Source organism: Coturnix japonica, chromosome 6, assembly GCF_054131305.1.
Source record: "Coturnix japonica strain WE chromosome 6, WE-NBRP24, whole genome shotgun sequence".
Classification (NCBI taxonomy): domain Eukaryota; kingdom Metazoa; phylum Chordata; class Aves; order Galliformes; family Phasianidae; genus Coturnix; species Coturnix japonica.
Genome location: NC_140668.1, coordinates 19,192,430 through 19,209,371, shown reverse-complemented (window position 1 = coordinate 19,209,371; position 16,942 = coordinate 19,192,430). Strand labels below are relative to the sequence as shown.

Genomic DNA, 16,942 nt, shown 5'->3' with positions numbered 1-16,942 from the left:
GTCTGGTGGGCTCAGGTCAGCAGCTTCAGTAGGGATGGGATGAATGAAGGCTTCAACGATGATGACCTTCTTCTCTTGATAGCTGATGTTATACGGAAGGCTTTCATCTGAACTGCAGCATTCTGTGCTTAGTAACAACTCTTCATTGATGGAAGATGCGTCATCGTAACATGCCCTGCGTCTTGGGGATATACAAGGGCTCGGGTCACCTAGGAAGGAGCAGATGTACAGCAGTTAGTGTCGAACGTTCGCAAGATGAACCATGGAGATTCTTGACATTTGGCTATGTAGTGGTGGTGGGCAGAAGCAAATAGGCTTCTAGCAACAGTGTCACTGTCTTGAAAGTGATCCACGTGCAGGTCCAGCTCTTGTGTTGACAAGAGACTCATTTGGGAAAGACAGGGATCAACTGAAGATGTCAGGCACGGGCTTGAACGCCAGAAGGAGGTACAAGCCCACTGAAAGCATGAATTCTACCTGTGTTGCTGACAAGCAGTGTTTTGTAAGCTGGACTTGCACCCTTACCTGCCAGGACCAAGACTTCTGCTTCAGAGGGCTCCCTGGCACTGCTCTGCAGTTGGCGTTTGGCCACAGGGGATGGTTTGCCCAGGCAGAAGCAGGAACACCAACTGCCAGCTGCTGACTCTGCCCTCTTCCTGGGAGAACTCATTCTGCAGAGAAAACAGAGCATGCTGTCAGACGTGGTGCAGGGTGATGGAAGAGCTGCACCGAGCCCTGGCCAAAAGTTGCCTGTTCTGGGCACTGCCTGCTTTCTGCTGAAACACAGCTTAGAAACGCCCTCTGTTTCAAACAGCAGAGGATGCTTCCATTCCTACAGCTCAGCCCTCAAGTCCTGAAGGCTAAATACCTCTCAACGATGTCAAGCAAGGACATGGATCCGGAGAATGTCGGAGGCTCAGGCTGCTTTGCTCTCCCAGGGCTGACCTTCACCAGGGAACAAAGGCCGTTGATGAGCTTGCCCCATTTCTTTGGCTCTGCGCAACAAAACAAAGAAACCAGTTCATTTCAGGCCTGGCTCGGTTGGACGAAGCTGAGCGCAATGCATTCGACAGAGCATGTAACAACGGGAAGAACATTCCCAACAAGGACACGCAAGAATGGATTTTCCCCATCCCTGGAGGTGCCCAAGGAGATTACTGTAGTTCTCTTTCTAAGCTTGCTGAACTTGGGCATAAACAAACCCCCTGAAAGTAACGTTCTGACCCTATTTGACTAACTCGCATTGTCAAATGTAAATTACGCACCTGGCTTTGGCAATGAATTGAGGAGGGAATCGGGAACTTTTCCGCTGATGAGTTCCATGCACTCACCAGGGAAAAGCCCAACCTGTAATTAGAACAAAAAGACAGGTGAGCATTAGCCCGAGCCCAGAGCCAAAGGGAAGGTCCACTGACAGTGACACAGGGCAACTGTTTGCATCCAGCAGCCATCCTGTGCAGGCAGAGCAGCTCCAAGCTGAGATTCCCAACTCTACTGAAGTTGTGCTCTCTAGTCAAAAACGTGTGCCTACCTCAAAGCCACGCTTGCCTCTCCACCAGGGGCTCAGCCTGTTGATATGTCCTCATATCAACAATGCTCACCAGATCTCCGACCTGAAAGAGATTGAAACATCAATCCCAGATTCAGCAAATCTGGTAGGAAAACAAAGCAGAAAGGACTGCCCTCTTCTATGCACGACAACACGGAACGCCTGGAACTGCTTACCTCCAGAGAGAGCTCATCTGGCCCCTGGGCGACGTGGCTCTTAATAACATGGGCTGCCGCAAATGCTGGTACGTTTAAAGATGACATAGCACGCACCAGCTGCGGCTTCTGCATGTTATCAGCCTGCAAAACAGAGAACAGGCCGTGGTCAGGAGCTGAGGACAAACCAGGAGGATTTCAAGGTGAGGAGCACATCTGCAGAGAAAGCTGCAGCAAATGCGCTCCGTCCTTCTCAGGAGCACTTCAGAAGGAGCTGCACGTCTCATAGCTCTGGAGCAGCACTTCTTCCCCACCCTTCACTACTCCAAGCAGCTCCAACAAACTTCTCAGAAGAAATCCAGGCCAGCACAGACCTGGCAGACCAGAACCAAGTGCAGCTTGTGTGACGGCAGTGCCCACTCCTTGCTTCCACCCTGCTCCAGCAGGTTAAGGAGTCTCAGCCTCACTGGCCTTTGACAACTCAAGACTTTCAGCACCTCATGCCAACATTTCTCACTAAGATACACCTCAGGCATTGAATTCTCTTCTCACTACCTCCTCCCAGTCCTCCCCTAGGAACAGAAACCATTCAGATTCTACAGCAAACACATCTACCCTGCAAGAGCACACTGAACCACCTGCAACAATGAAACATGGTTTTGGAGAGTGGGTATGAAAACACACCTTTAGACAGCTGTCTCCCTGTAGCCAAAAGGAAACCAAGCAGCAAAAGAAGAGTCCAGCCTGAAATATGCCCATGCTACTAGCCCAGGATTTTCACAGTCAATGCAGAATCCATCCTGCTCTTGAGTTAACAAATGACCAGTGGGTCTCCCCTTGCTCCACCCCTTCTCCTTCAAAGCCAGAAAAAGAAAGAAAAACAAGTAGAAGAAAACCCAGACGTACCTTTCCACACACAAAGCAGAAAGTGGAACAGCAGTTGTCTCCTTCCTGAGACATGGTGGGGCGCATCCCAGAGGAAGCCCAAGTTCTTTGCTTCTCTCCACAGGGACTTCAAGCACTCTTGGCAAGAGCTGCTTTGGTTCTTTCTTCAATTGCTTCCATCACCAGAATCTCCTCTGGAAAAGGAACCCGAATGAAAGAATCAGCAAATGAAAAAGAATGAGCAATAGCCACTTTACCAGCTTTCTTCTGACACTCAATTTAGACTCTTGACTCGGGCAAGGTCTTAAAATCAGCTGGTTACAAGAACTGTCCCAAAATATATCCAACATCTGTACAGCTGCCGTTATTTCTGACAGCGAGTGTAATCACAGAATCATAGAATGGCCCGGGTTGGAAGGGACCTCAAGGATCATGAAGATCAATCACCTCCCTGTCCCTGCTGGCCATCCCCTCTTCTGATGGAGCCCAGGGGACCATTTGCTCTCTGAGCTGCAAGAGCACGCTGATGGCTCACGTTCTGTTTTTCATCCACCAGGACCCCCAGGTCCTTCTCTGCGGGGCTTCTCTTAAGGACTGCTCCTCCCAGTCTGTAGAAATGCCTGGGATTCCTCCAGCCCAAGTGCAAAACCTTGCACTTTGCTGTGTTGAACCTCATTAAATTCACCTAGGCCAACCTCTCGGTTGAGCTCCCTCTGAATGGCATCCCTTCCTTCCACTGCGTCAGCCGCACCACTCAGCAAACAGCAGAGGGTGCACTCCATTGCATCATTGGTGTCTCTGATAACCATGTAAAAAAGCACTGGTCCCAAGACAGACTCCTGGATGACACCACTTGTTATCGGCCTCCACCTGGACATCAAACCATGAGTCACCACCCTCTGTCCTCTACAAAACCTCTTTGTCTTCTACTCCTGCTGCAGCTGCAATGGCTGCACCAGCATGACTCACGTGTTTGACAATCCTCCAGCTCTGGCCTAGCCATGCACAGCAGCAGTCCGTCTCCCTCCCAGCTCACTCACCAGTGTGCTGCTGTGCCCCAAATTCAGTGCAGCAGCATTGAGAGCAGGCAGCACCCATCACCCTCCTCTAACTCTCTCTGCCAGCTGCGATGAGGACTGACACAGCACGCCCACCCCAGCCCAGCTTTTCTGCTGAGACACCTCCCAGCAACCACCCAGCACCAATCCCAGTTGCTGAAAACTGTCTGAGAGCCTGCTGGAGTGCACTGACAATAACTTTGTGGGCCAAGCATTAAGCACACCAAGCAGAAGGGAAGCATTACTGGACATGGTGCACAGCAGGGGTTAAGACTGGAGGTGGTCAGGGCTGTAGTGACCATGCCCTCCTAGAGTTCCTCATCTCAAGGAATGTGTGCCTGGCAAAAAGCAAAGTCAGGACCCTGAGCTTCAGGAGAGTCAGCTGCAGGCTGTTCAAAGAATTCTTGCATGAGAGACACTGGAAAACTGTTTTTAGGGGTAAAGGAATGGAAAAGAGATGGTAACTTTCTCAGAAAACCTTACTCAGAGCTGGAGCTCTGAGCTCCATCCCGACCACACGAAACACAGCAGAGGAGGCAGGAAAGCAGCATGGCTGAACCTGCTGGTTACAGGGAGCAACAAGAAGGAAATGGAGAAACAGCGGAAACGGAGACATGCAGCCTGGTCGCTTTGGTGGCCTTCTACAGTGGAGTGACAGCATCAGTAGGGAAAGGAAAAGCAACTGACATCACTCAGCCAGACTTTTGCAAGGCCTTCGATGTTGAGCAAGTTTCCTGTTAGAACTCAGTGTGAACAAATCTACCACTGAGCAACACCCTGAGCCCCCACTCACCTCAGCAGAGGTCAGCCTGCACCCCAGCCTTCCGCCTATTCTGCTCCATTGATGGAAGCACACCGGGCATCATTGCTACTCACCCGACCAATGATGATAGGGGCAGAAAAGGGAATTCCTCTTTACCTTTCAGATGAAAAATTGATGACTGTGTGGAATCTTCCCAGTACAGCTGTGGGGCCTTCCTTTACTTGTATCCTGCTGCTCCGTGTCACAGTGGGAGAGCTGCTCTGGCCTCTCCTCTCAGCCTGTGCCTCCTGCAGTGTGAGCAGCTTTGTGGATAGAGGAGACACCCACACAGACTTGGGCCTGGATAGAGAACTGTGCCCTACAACATAGGTACATTTACATCATGCTCTTTTCCTTGTGTGTGAGCAATCCTTGCTCTTTTCAGATGGTACTATGAGCGTGTGACACCCCAAACACATAGTTAGCATCTGTCCATATCATTAAGGCTCTCGTCAAGGCAGTTATTTCAGCCTTCTGAGGGGTAGTCCCCACGGCTGATGGTTGTGCTTCCATTCCCTGCTCAGTAGCAGTTACTGCATGTCCTGCCTTACAGCCTCCTTGTCTCACAAAACTGCAGCTGCTGGTAAACCAGGCGTCTTCTGCATCTTCTAAGGGTTCGTCCTTCAGCTCCGACCGACTGGATGTAATGTGCAGCATCAGTTGTTTCAAAGCAGTGATGTCATCCTGGTTCTCCACCAGGGGAGTTCCGCTAAGGAAAGATACTGGGTTGGCAATAGTAGTTACAATTATTTCTATATCACCCTGCTCTACCAGGATGGCCTGGTATTTCGGGAATCTTTGGGGTGAACAGATGCCATTCAGAGGGACCTTGACAGGCTGGAAAGCTGGGCTCGGGTGAACCTAATGAGGTTCAACACAGCAAAGTGCAAGGTTTTGCACTTGGGCCGGAAGAACCCCAGGCACCTGTACAGGCTGGGAGGAGTTGTCCTTGAGAGCAGCTCGGCTGAAAAAGACCTAGGGGTCCTGATAGATGAGAAACTTAACATGAGCCAGCAGTGCGCTCTGGCAGCCCGGAAAGCAAATGGGATCCTGGGCTCCATCAGGAGAGGGGTGGTCAGCAGGGATAGGGAGGTGATCGTCCCTCTCTACTCTGCTCTTGTGAGGCCCCATCTGGAGTACTGTGTCCAGGTGCGGAGCCCTCAGTACAAAAAAGATATGGAGATTTTGGAAAGGGTCCAGAGGAGGGACAGGAAGATGATCAGGGGGCTGGAGCACCTCCCCTATGAGGACAGGCTGAGGGAGTTGGGTTTGTTCAGCCTGGAGAAGAGAAGGTTGCGGGGTGACCTCATTGCAGCCTTTCAGTACCTGAAGGGAACTTACTCCCAGGAGGGGAGTAAACTCTTCGAAAGGGCTGATAATAGCAGGACTAGGGGAAATGGTTTTAAGTTGAAGGAGGGAAGATTTAGGTTGGATGTTAGGGGAAAGTTCTTTACTAGAAGGGTGGTTAGGTCCTGGAACAGGCTGCCCAGTGAGGTTGTGGATGCCCCGTCCTTGGAGGTGTTCAAGACCAGGTTGGACGGGGCCCTGGGCAACCTGATCTAGTAAAGGCGTATGTTTGGTGGCCCTGCTAGGCAGGGGGGTTGGAACTACATGATCCTTGAGGTCCCTTCCAACCCGGGTAATTCTGTGATTCTGTGATTCTGTGGGGTGAAAGCCAATGTCCCCCTTTTGCCTCCAATACAGTAAACACTGCATGAGATATTAAAACTGGTATCCTTTGGCCCAGTGTAGATTGATGGGCTTCTTGAATATTGAGCACCAGTGCACCCTGGATATCCCTTACTCACTTCAAGCTGTTTCAAGTTTACCATCAGTCCGTAGCTGTGTATCCATGGTCGGCACCCTCCTGTCATTCCTGGCAACGTATGGAGTTCCTTGGCAGTTTGCAGCTCAGGGGTTGAGCAGATGGCTTCTTTCTTGGCAGTCCTTAAGGTTCAAAGTCCAGCTGTCATCTCCTATCCCAAATACGTCACTTGCTGCTGAGTTAGTTGTGCTTTCTGTAAACCAAGAAACTCAGCAAACTCTCAGTCTATTGTACACAGTCCTTTTTTTGCTGTGGCACCCACATGCTCCAGTAAAGTTCCACCCTAGGATGGAGGATCCCAGGTCTCAGGCTCACGAGTTGACCAGTTCTCAACAATCATTTAGCTGTTCTCACAACCCTGGGTAACACTGTCCAGGTTCACTGAGTCTCTTCTCCCTCTATTAGGGAGAACAGATACACGCAAGTACTCGTATGCTATCATGAGGAATTCAGTAGGTTACATTTAATTTAGAAGCATGATGCAATCAAAAGCTCGCTTAAATAAAAGCATACCCTTTTCTTTCACTCAAAATAATAGCCCAGAAAAAAATAAAAACAAAACAAAACTCTCATCATAATTGTTAAAGAAATTATCTACTAAATCTCGATGGAGAGTGGAGACACATGCTAGTTTTAGGAACACAGCACTTATCTCATTATCTGAATGCATCTCAAGGCATGCTCCTTGTGAAACTGTGAGAACTTCTATCATTAACAGACGTGTACCATGCCCTGATATATGGTTAAACCGCTTGCAGTGCACTGTCAGATGTACAGGATGGCAGCTGTATGTGCTGTGACCAAATAAACCCCACACTGAAACCTTTCAGAATTTTAGGACCTACAAGTACTGCATTCATATTAAAAGTAAAAAATTCCTAAGCTACACATGTTCTAGGTTTCCATTTGTTAGATACAACATACCTTTGGAAGTAGGCGCCTAAAAAGATATGCCTTCTACTTGCTTCTCTGTCTGGCTCTTCGAAAAGAAGGCCTTTGGAGCAGGAAATGCAAAGGGCAGCTCATTTCTTAACACTGACTCTGCATCAACATTCTCTGTGTTTGCACGCTTCTTAGATGCCACTTTTCTTGTCACTGGAGTTGACAGTGTGAATTCCATATCACCCAGTTGAGTATCATGCCTCGAATGGTGCCAGAGACGGAACAAAAGGTTTTCTGATCACAGCCGGAGAAGTTACTGTCAAAGAAATTCTAACAGCTGAGAAGGTCAGACACAATGCTTATAAAAATATCATACATTATTTGGCTATTGAACAAAACAGTTGAAAACTCTGATTCTCTCCTAGAATAAGTTCGTTTCTTATAGACTGTCAAACACCATTTTTTTATTTGTTCATCTCAATTCTCCATTGAGGATTAACCCTCACCAGCTTATCTAAACATAAATATGAATTATCACTTGGTTTAGTTAAAAATTTGAATAATATCACAGTGGATTTTGTTGTCCAACACAGTAAGATTGAATTTCTTTCGGTACCTTTCAACCTCTGCCTACCTCCAGCCTAACTCCAGAATCTTATTAACTGTGCCTTATCGCTTCCCATTGTGTTTTAAAATCCTCACTGACTCCTTTACTTGTTCCCTTGCTTGCTGTTTCTGTGCAAACCAAACACTGGAGTTAGGGATCACGTCAAACCAACCATGGCCTACAGGTAGAAGGCAACAAAATTTATGCTTAACATACTTCTTTGCTCTATCTTTATCTTCCTTTGGTCAAGGTCCACTAGATACTGAAATATGGAGTAAGCACTAGATACAATGAGAAGCAGATTTCTAGATTAAGAGCTGTATTTTTTCTGTAAGAAACTAGCTGTACATCTTCACACACCTGCTTTGTTTTCTGAGTATTTAGATCGAGTGGAGATTCTTCAAACACTGAAGCTACATCAGAAAATTCCATGGATCCAAACGCATCTGGCACATGGCTGCAGTCTGGCACATCTTCATATGCCAGAGCCTTTTCAGACAGAAATGTTCCACCGAGATTCTTTTGCAGAATTAGAAGGAAGATTTCATCAGAAGATTTCACCACTAAAGTCTAAATAAGATTGGTTTGCAAGTTCCAAACTATGGCTAACAGCTAATGGAAGTCCACAGGCCAGCAGCAACAACTTTTATATTATGTTCTTAATATTCTAATTGTTGATATGACGTTCATATAAAGAGCAGAAGGGAAATTACTCTTAGAGCTCAAGTCATCTTTCACAGCCTGCGTCAACAAGAGCAGCACCTCATAGCCTTTGGTTTCAAGACCTGGACCACAAGCTAGCTAATGATTTTACACAGAATTCCAGAGTTCAAGTCACTGTTTACATTAGGGCTGAAATTGTACTGAAAGCCTTCAAGTTCATCACACTTAATTATCACTGGCACCACACATAACTCCACGTTACATATGTGATCACACGCAACCTGGCAACTTCAGACAATTCCCAAAGCACTCCACTTGCACTTGGCTACTAAAGTACAGAAAAAGGAATTAACATCAGAAATAGCTGCAGTCAAAACCATCTAAGAATCCAAGTCTCCAGGAAACAAGGAAAGCAAATCCTCTCCAGGACTGTGTTCTAAAAGGAAACAGATCAGAAAGGTGAGTTCTTCCCCCCTTTGACCACCCACTCATGTAACGTCCATGTCATTTCTAAGTATGCTGCCCAGACCAAGACTGAGGATGCTTCAGAAGAAGACCTTCCCTGCTAAGCCAAACAGAACAAGTAAGGTACCAAAATATGTAGAGCCAAACGAGGAAAGGTGCTCTAAGAAGGTAAGCATCACAAGAGACCAACAGGAATACTTACACAATCCAAACAATGCACAGTTTCTGTTCCACAAGCTGCCAAGAGGAATGTGTGCAGTACTCACAGCGCACCATGTACACTGCTTACTGCAGTCATACTGCTTCGTAGGACCAGCCCAACTTACTAAAACACTTTAATGAGCAATCCGAACTGTCTGGATCAGCACGGTTCACTTGGAAGGGACCTTCACAGATAAACCTGAAGAGGTGAGGCGACTGCACTATCTAAACCTTAAAGCATATAGGACCTTAAAGCATAAGCTTAAAGCACAGAAGCATGACCAGCAGGTCGAGGGAGGTGGTGCTGCCCCTCCACACTCCTCTCATTGAAACCCCATCTGGAGCACTGCACGCAGTTCTGGAGCCCTCAACACAAGAAGGACTTGGAGATGTTCAGGCAGGTCCAGAGGAGGGCCATGAAGGTGATCAGAGAGGGCTGAAAGCACCTCTACTATGTGCACAGGCTGAGAGAGATGGGGCTCTTCAGCCTGGAGAAGACTCCAAGGAGACCTTAGAGTGGCCTTCCAGTATCTGAAGAGGGCCTACAGGGAAGGCTGGGGAGGGACTTTTCATAAGGGCAGGTAGCAACAGAATGAGGGGAAATGGCTTTACATGGGAAGAAGGTAGATTAGGATTGGATATTAGGAAGAAATGCTTTACTGTGGGTGTGGTGAGACACTGGAGCAGGTTGCCCAGCAAGGCTCCAATATGATTGCTTTGCAAGTTCCAAACTATGGCTAACAGCTAATGGAAGTCCTCAGTCCAGCAGCACAAAATTTTATATTATCTTCTTAATATTCTAATTGTGGATTTGACGTTCATATAAAGAGCAGAAGGGAAATTACTCTTAGAGCTCAAGTCATCTTTCACAGCCTGCGTCAACAAGAGCAGCACCTCACAGCCTTTGGTTTGAAGACCCGGACCACAAGCTAGCTAATGATTTTACACAGAATTCCAGAGTTCAAGTCATTGTTTATGTTAGGGCTGCAATTCTACTGAAAGCCTTCCAGTTCATCACACTTCATTATCAATGGCACCACAGATACCTCACAAAGAAGCATTATGACACCACAAAGGGGCATTATGACGTCAGAAAGGGCATTATGAGATCACAAAGGGCATTATGAATCACAAAGGAGCATTATGACATCACAAAGGAGCATTATGACGTCTCAAAGGGCATTATGACGTCACAAAGGGCGTTATGACACCACAAAGAAGCATTATGACATCACAAAGGGGAATTATGACGTCAAAAAGGGTCATTATGACGTCTGAAAGGGGCGTTATGATGTCACAAAGGGGTGTTATGACATCACAAAGGGGTATTGTGACATCACAAAAGAGCATTAAGACATCACAAAGGGGAATTAAGACGTCATAAAGGGCATTATGACGTCACAAAGAGGCATTATCACGTCACAAAGAGGCATTATGAAAACAAAGGAGCCTTATGACGTCTCAAATGGCATTATGACATCACAAAGGGCATTATGACGTCACAAAGGGGCATTAAGACATCACAATGGGTCATTATGACGTCAGAAAGGGGCATCATGGCATCAGAAAGGTGCATTATGATGTCACAAAGGGTGTTATGATGTCACAAAGGGGCATTATGATGTCACAAAGGGGCGCTGGGAAAAGATCTCTGTGTGGAGATTGCTTCTACTAGAGGTAGTTCTATAAGACTGTTATATAGAGCTGTGCAGGGGCTGTAAATCTGTCTGCAGAGGGTGATGATCAGTTCCAAGTGTCTGCAGTCAATGCTCATGGACAGAGCCCATCCAACCCGGCCTTGAATGCCTGCAGGCCTTGAATGGGGCATCCACAGCCTCCTTGGGCAACCTGTTCCAGTGTGTCACCACCCTCTGAGCAAAAAACATCTACCTAAGATCCAACCTATACCTCCCCAGTCTCAGTTTTAAACCATTCCCCCTTGTCCTATCATTATCCACCCTCATAAACAGCCATTCCCCCTCCTGTTTATACGCTCCCTTCAAGTACTCAAAGGCCACAATGAGGTCTCCCCACAGCCTTCCATTCTCCAGGCTAAACAAGCCCAGATCCCTCCACCTTTCCTCATAGGAGAGCTGCTCCAGCCCTCTGATCATCACAGTGGCCCTCCTCTGGACCCCCCCCAACAGCTCCACATCCTTCCCAGGCCTGGACACAGTGCTGCAAATATGGCCTCACAAGAGCTGAGCAGGAGTGGACAATCACCTCCCTCTCCTGCTGGCCACCCCTTTTTCAGTGCAGCCCAGAACACACATGGATCTATCTTTTCCATACGGATATTCCCATCTGTGTACATATATATACCACACCTACACCCCCACAATCTGCTACAACTCCATAGAATTTTCAAGGTTGGAAAAGACCTGGATGATCTTATGATCTCAGATCTTATGATCTGGATGATCTTATGATCATCCAGTCCAACCATCACCAATACTTCCCAGTTAAATCACATCCCTCAACACAACACCCAAACTTTTTGTGAACTTCCCAGGGTTGGTGACTCTACATGAGAGAAAAGGGCACTCAGATAAGGGATTCTGCATTTGCTATTAGCAGAGGTGGGATGAGACCGAGCACTGCCCCAGTTCCTGGGATAATGCAGAAGGGCTGAGACCTTCCAGCTGCTTCCACCCAGGGTCACACAGCAAAGCCGACCCTGCAGGAGTCTGCATCATTCTTTGCATGGCATTGCTAAGAGGAAGATCCCCCCCCTACCCTTGGCTCTACACTCCAGCTGCTGTCTGCCATCTGTAAAGCCACCACAGCTCTCCTACTGGAGTTCCCATCTGCACAGTGACAGCTTGGTTTCTTCTTACTGTCAAAGCAGCCACAGCCTCAGTGCTTCTCAAATCTCCCCTTTTCAGCTGATTTCCTCTTTCTTGTGGCTGGGCAATTCCTCCCTCTCACAGTCATCCCTCTGCCCCACTCTGTGCCCACAGACCCAGAGAGGGCACACAGAGCCAGCCCTGTCCCAGCAGCTGCTGCTTCACATCTGACAGTCTCAGGAGCTGAGATCCAGGCCGAGACAGCACTGCCCAGACATGGTTTGTAGGACGTTTGTGATAGGAAATAGGGAGGCTTGTGATTAAACCTGCCCCCTAAGGAGGAAGGCAATGCTGCCTGCAGCCCCAGCAGGCATTACAAAACATCCCCATTTACAGGAAGGTTTTAAATAGCACAATTCAGGAACTACAACTGCACAAATTCCCGCATGCCCTGGAATAAGTTTGGGAATGGACATGGTTCTACCACCTGTGCAATGCCATAGAAATAACAACCATCCACCTGTAAACCTCCATCCTCTCCCCTGCTGCACAAAGGGAAGCTCAACAGCAGTGCACAAATGTCCCAGCAATGTCTGAGCACTGCTCTGTGCATCCCAACCTGCTCATCCCATCCACTCCTGGCTGGGCAGCAGGATTGGGGTGGCACATTGCAATGGGCACAGAGGAACATGGAAGCCCCACACATGTGAGGAAGGGGCTGGCTGTGCTCCACACTCACGTTATCAGACGTGATTTGCCCTTCTGTTGGGAGCCTCTGCTCTTTCCCAGCTCATCCTCCAGCGTCTGGGACTCCAGGATCTCATTCAGGCTGTTGTTGGCTGCGGGGCAGCTCCATGAAGAGCCTCCCCTCCACCGACCGGCACACAACAGCCGCTCCCGCGCACTGCGGCTCAGCCAATCGGAGCCGGAGGAGCTGCCGCTGCCCGATGGGACCCCCCCCCACACATATTGACCCCCCAGACGAGGAAGAGGAGGAGGAGAGCGACGAGGAGCTGCCGCAGGAGCTGACGTTGGGGCGGGGGGGCAACGCGGGGGGGGGGGTCGGCAGTGGGGGGTGGGGGAGGGGGTGGGGCAGCATTACCCCCGGACCCCGTGGACCCCCCCCAGCCAAAGTGCTGCTCTCCGACCCCCGCGGGCTCTTTGTGCAGCCGCTGCCCTCCAGTTATAGGACCCCCCCCCCCATATTGCGCTTTGCTCACCCCCACCTCCGGAACCCCCCCCCCCACTCACCACATCGCCCCCTCCCCCCCCGGGTGGGGTTATGGGGGGTGGGGTGGGGTCGACGATGTGCCGTAAGCCGCGCCGGGGTTGTGTGACAAACCCCCCCCCCCATCAAGATGAATGGGGCGCTGTCGGGGGGGGGCTCAGCCGTAAGGATAAAGTGGGGAGGTTAATGACGGGGGGGGGCAGTGCTATAGGGAACGCAACTAATCTAAGCCCCCCCCCCCCACATTAACACCCCATTGTGTGTGGGGGTGGTGGGGGTGGGGCACACAATAACCCCCCCAAAGGCCAAACAGCCCCAACACCCCCCCTCAAAGCCGCTGACTTATGCTGTGCCCCCCCTGCATGAAGGGCCCCCCCCCATCGATTGAGCCCCCCCCAATCCCATCTATAGTTGAGAGCTATGCTTTTTGTAACCCCCCCTTTTAAAGCCCCCCCCCTCACAATGTTGTGCACGATGTGCTGCCCCCCATGAGCCCCTGACCCCCCCCCTTAAAAGATGGGGTGGGGGGGGTGGTCTCGGACCCCCCCTCCTTTAAACGATGGGGTGGGGGGGCGGATTGTCACTGCCCCCCAACACCAAAATGGACACCCCCCTTTTAAAGGATGGGGTGGGGATGGGGGGGTGGGGGGTGAAGGTGATCTCGCCCCCCCCCCCATTAAAACGGACCCCCCACCCCTTTAAAGGATGGGTGGGGGTCGGTTAAGGGCCCCCCCGGCGCTGTGTGTGTATGTGCCCCCCCCCCGTTTTTCTCCCCCCGTGGCGCAGTGTGCTGGGAAAGGATCTCTGTGTGGAGATTGCTTCTACTAGAGGTAGTTCTATAAGACTGTTATATAGAGCTGTGCAGGGCCTGTAAAGAGAGTTGAGGGGGACTCTAGTGGGCATATGGGGCTGTGGTGGGCAATAGGAGGACTAGGGGCTCTAGGGGGCTCTGAGGGTGTGTAGGGGTTGTGGATCAGGTTGGATCTTAGGAAGAAGTTTTTCACTCAGAGGGTGGTGACGCACTGGAACAGGTTGCCCAAGGAGGCTGTGGATGCCCCATCCCTGCAGGCATTCAAGGCCAGGCTGGATGTGGCTCTGGGCAGCCTGGTCTGGTGGATGGCATCCCTGCACATAGCAGGGGGTTGGAACTGGATGATTTTTGGGATCCTTTTCAACCCAGGCCATTCTATGACTGTACATTTCCATAGTGGAACAAATATAATATGCTAACTATGTAAAACATGGAGTCAGACCTGTGTGATTTGTCCACACCAGGAGGTGATTAGAAAACAATTTGTAAGCTACAAAGCTGCTTGCTGGAAAGGAAAAGAAAATAAAACTACAAGAAAAAGGGAAATCATTTCTTCCTGAAAATAGGAAGAATTATAGATCTGACATGAAATTTGAGTGAAGCTCCTGATTTTATGAAGCTATTCCCATTATTTTCTTGGTGCTGTGTTTCCCAAATGAGTGGTTTCTGGCTCTGCTGCAGCACCAGTCTGCATGTGAACATCAACTCTGTTCACCATCTGGGAAGATTAGGACTTCCCTTCTCCTACCAGCACCACTGAATTACAGTTACTCAGTGGTTAAACAAAGGAATCCTTAAAGAAGGGTTTACAGCTGTCCTGTTGTCTGAAGTGCTTGGGGCATTCTGATGCTATTAAGCTCTATGTATTAACAAGTTAAAAAAGAAAAGGTAGGCATCTGATTGTTGTGACAGTTTCTAAGCGATTTGGAAAGCTGTACCACCCAACCACTCCTTCTATTTGATGGAGGTGACAAAGCTCAGTTTAATTTCTGACTGCTGTTTAAATTCTGAAGCTCGAGCTGGTTCCTGGAGCAGAAAAAGCTCGGAAGCTGTCCCTCCTACAAGCAGGCACCTCTGAGCAAAATATGACATCTCAGTTTCTGATGGTAAGGTCAGGAGATCTGATTCCAGCATCTAGCTTTTGGCTTAATACTGTTAGTGGGACCTTTGGCATCTAGCACTTAATGATCTTGAAGGTTTCTTCCAACCCAAGCCCTCCCATGATCCTATGATTCTGTGATTTCATTCAGGTTTATTGAGATGAGTTCTCCTGAATGTGCTGTTCTCCATATGATTATAATTGGAGTCCAGATGGGTGACTGAAACCAGACACCAAACTTTCTGATGGCCAAAATTAAATGAAATCAATCCTTTACTGTGTCAGTAGTCTGTAACTAGAGCCCATCAGGTAATTCCCAGCCTCCTGCCTGTATCAGTGGCTGCACACAGTGAAAAAGTCTGATGGGATTTTAACCTCTAAAATGTTCCAAAGCAACCAGAGGGTGAATATATTCACTATGTAAATACCTGCAGGAATAAGCTTGTCATGTATGTCCTCAGGTACCACAGTAGTTAATGGTGGGACTCAGTAGGTCATGCTGAAAGTTGAGTCTGCTGATTTTGAAGGTCTTTTGAAGGTCTTTTCCAGCCTACATGACCTTATGCTAATATTTCTGAAATTTATTTCTGTTCAGCTCCCAGAAACCTCCCACCCAGCCCCCAACTGACCCCGTGGTGAAAAATAAAACAGAAACCTCAGTGACGCTGGCATGGTCCCCTCCGAAGATGCACCGCCCCATTCCAGTCGATGGCTACATTGTGGAATGCAAGAAACTAACTGGCTTCACCTGGGTGAGGTGCCACGAGTCTCATGTCCCCGTCCCAGAGTTCACGGTGAGCAATCTGTCTGAAGAGGCTGATGATCAGTTCCGAGTGTCTGCAGTCAATGCGCATGGACAGAGCCCGTCTCTGGAATTCCCAGGGAGCGTGCACCTTGGTAAGCACAAAAACCCCAATGGAAATGGGTCAGTGTGTGCTGAGCAGCTGTGTTGGTTCCCTAAAGATGCTTCCTTTGACTTTAAGGTTAGCAGTGCATTAACACACCAAAGGCTTTCCTTTATTCCTAGTTCTCCTATCTCCTATCAACCTCCAGCTACCACTAAAGTGATACGAGTTGTTTCTGTGACAGAGACATGAATATCCTTATCTTTTGATATCTCACATGTGCAAGAGGCAGAACTTTCTGTAACAGATCTTAAGCACAGAAGTGCTTCTTCTAGCACTCATGCAAAGGGAGAAGTAGAAATGTACCTATGATTTAATCTTCCATCTCTAAATGAGATACCAGACTTGCATCTAAAGAGCATTAAGACATACATGTTCTTCCTCAGACCCAGTCCTGGCTGTGAAATCCCCCCTAACAACTGGTGAAGCTGTACCTGGAGGGGATGCCATGTTTACTATTGACCTTACAACAACATGCAAGCATGCCAGCTGATGAATGTCTGCAGTTCACAGCTATTGGCCAGTGCATTCAGTCACCAGGTTTACCACTGCATGACCATAGAGCAGTACTTTCAGCTGCAGGTTCAGACAGCCTTTCTGATTGCACTGGAATAGTTTAGAAGTAGGGGAGCAATCATTCCAATAATATCTCTATCAATCAGCTTTGCATGACAAAGTAGAACAAATAAACATTCATGATGGGAGGACCTGTTTGTCATTGGGTGGAAACCTCTGCAGAAGCATGTTTAGAGCATTATTAATCAGTAGAAGGAGATGTTTGGTTGATTTTTACTTAGTAAATCCAGCAAGAAGACCAAATGAAATATCGTGAATTGCTCAGCACTGACACAATGATGAGTGCAGGAACAGAAGGTGATACTTTTTCAGAGATGTTGCAGCAAACATTGACCACGTTAGCCTGATATAAATTGAAATAACGAGGCCTTTGCTCCTGACAGGTGCTGCAGTGAGATTTACCAAGAAGAGCAAAGATGTAGAAAAGATCTGCGCTTGGCTGCGT

The 16,942-nt window shown here is 48.6% G+C and overlaps 1 long non-coding RNA gene across 1 annotated transcript; it reads right to left on the bottom strand.

Annotated features, from left to right (window-relative positions):
* Nucleotides 1-7,247: 7,247 nt before the first annotated feature.
* On the bottom strand, nucleotides 7,248-15,907 carry LOC146760468 (uncharacterized). The gene is made up of 3 exons (XR_014947708.1): nucleotides 15,672-15,907; nucleotides 8,124-8,282; nucleotides 7,248-7,486 (listed from the first exon to the last, which is right to left on the bottom strand). It is a non-coding gene; the product is annotated as an uncharacterized LOC146760468 (long non-coding RNA).
* Nucleotides 15,908-16,942: the final 1,035 nt, after the last annotated feature.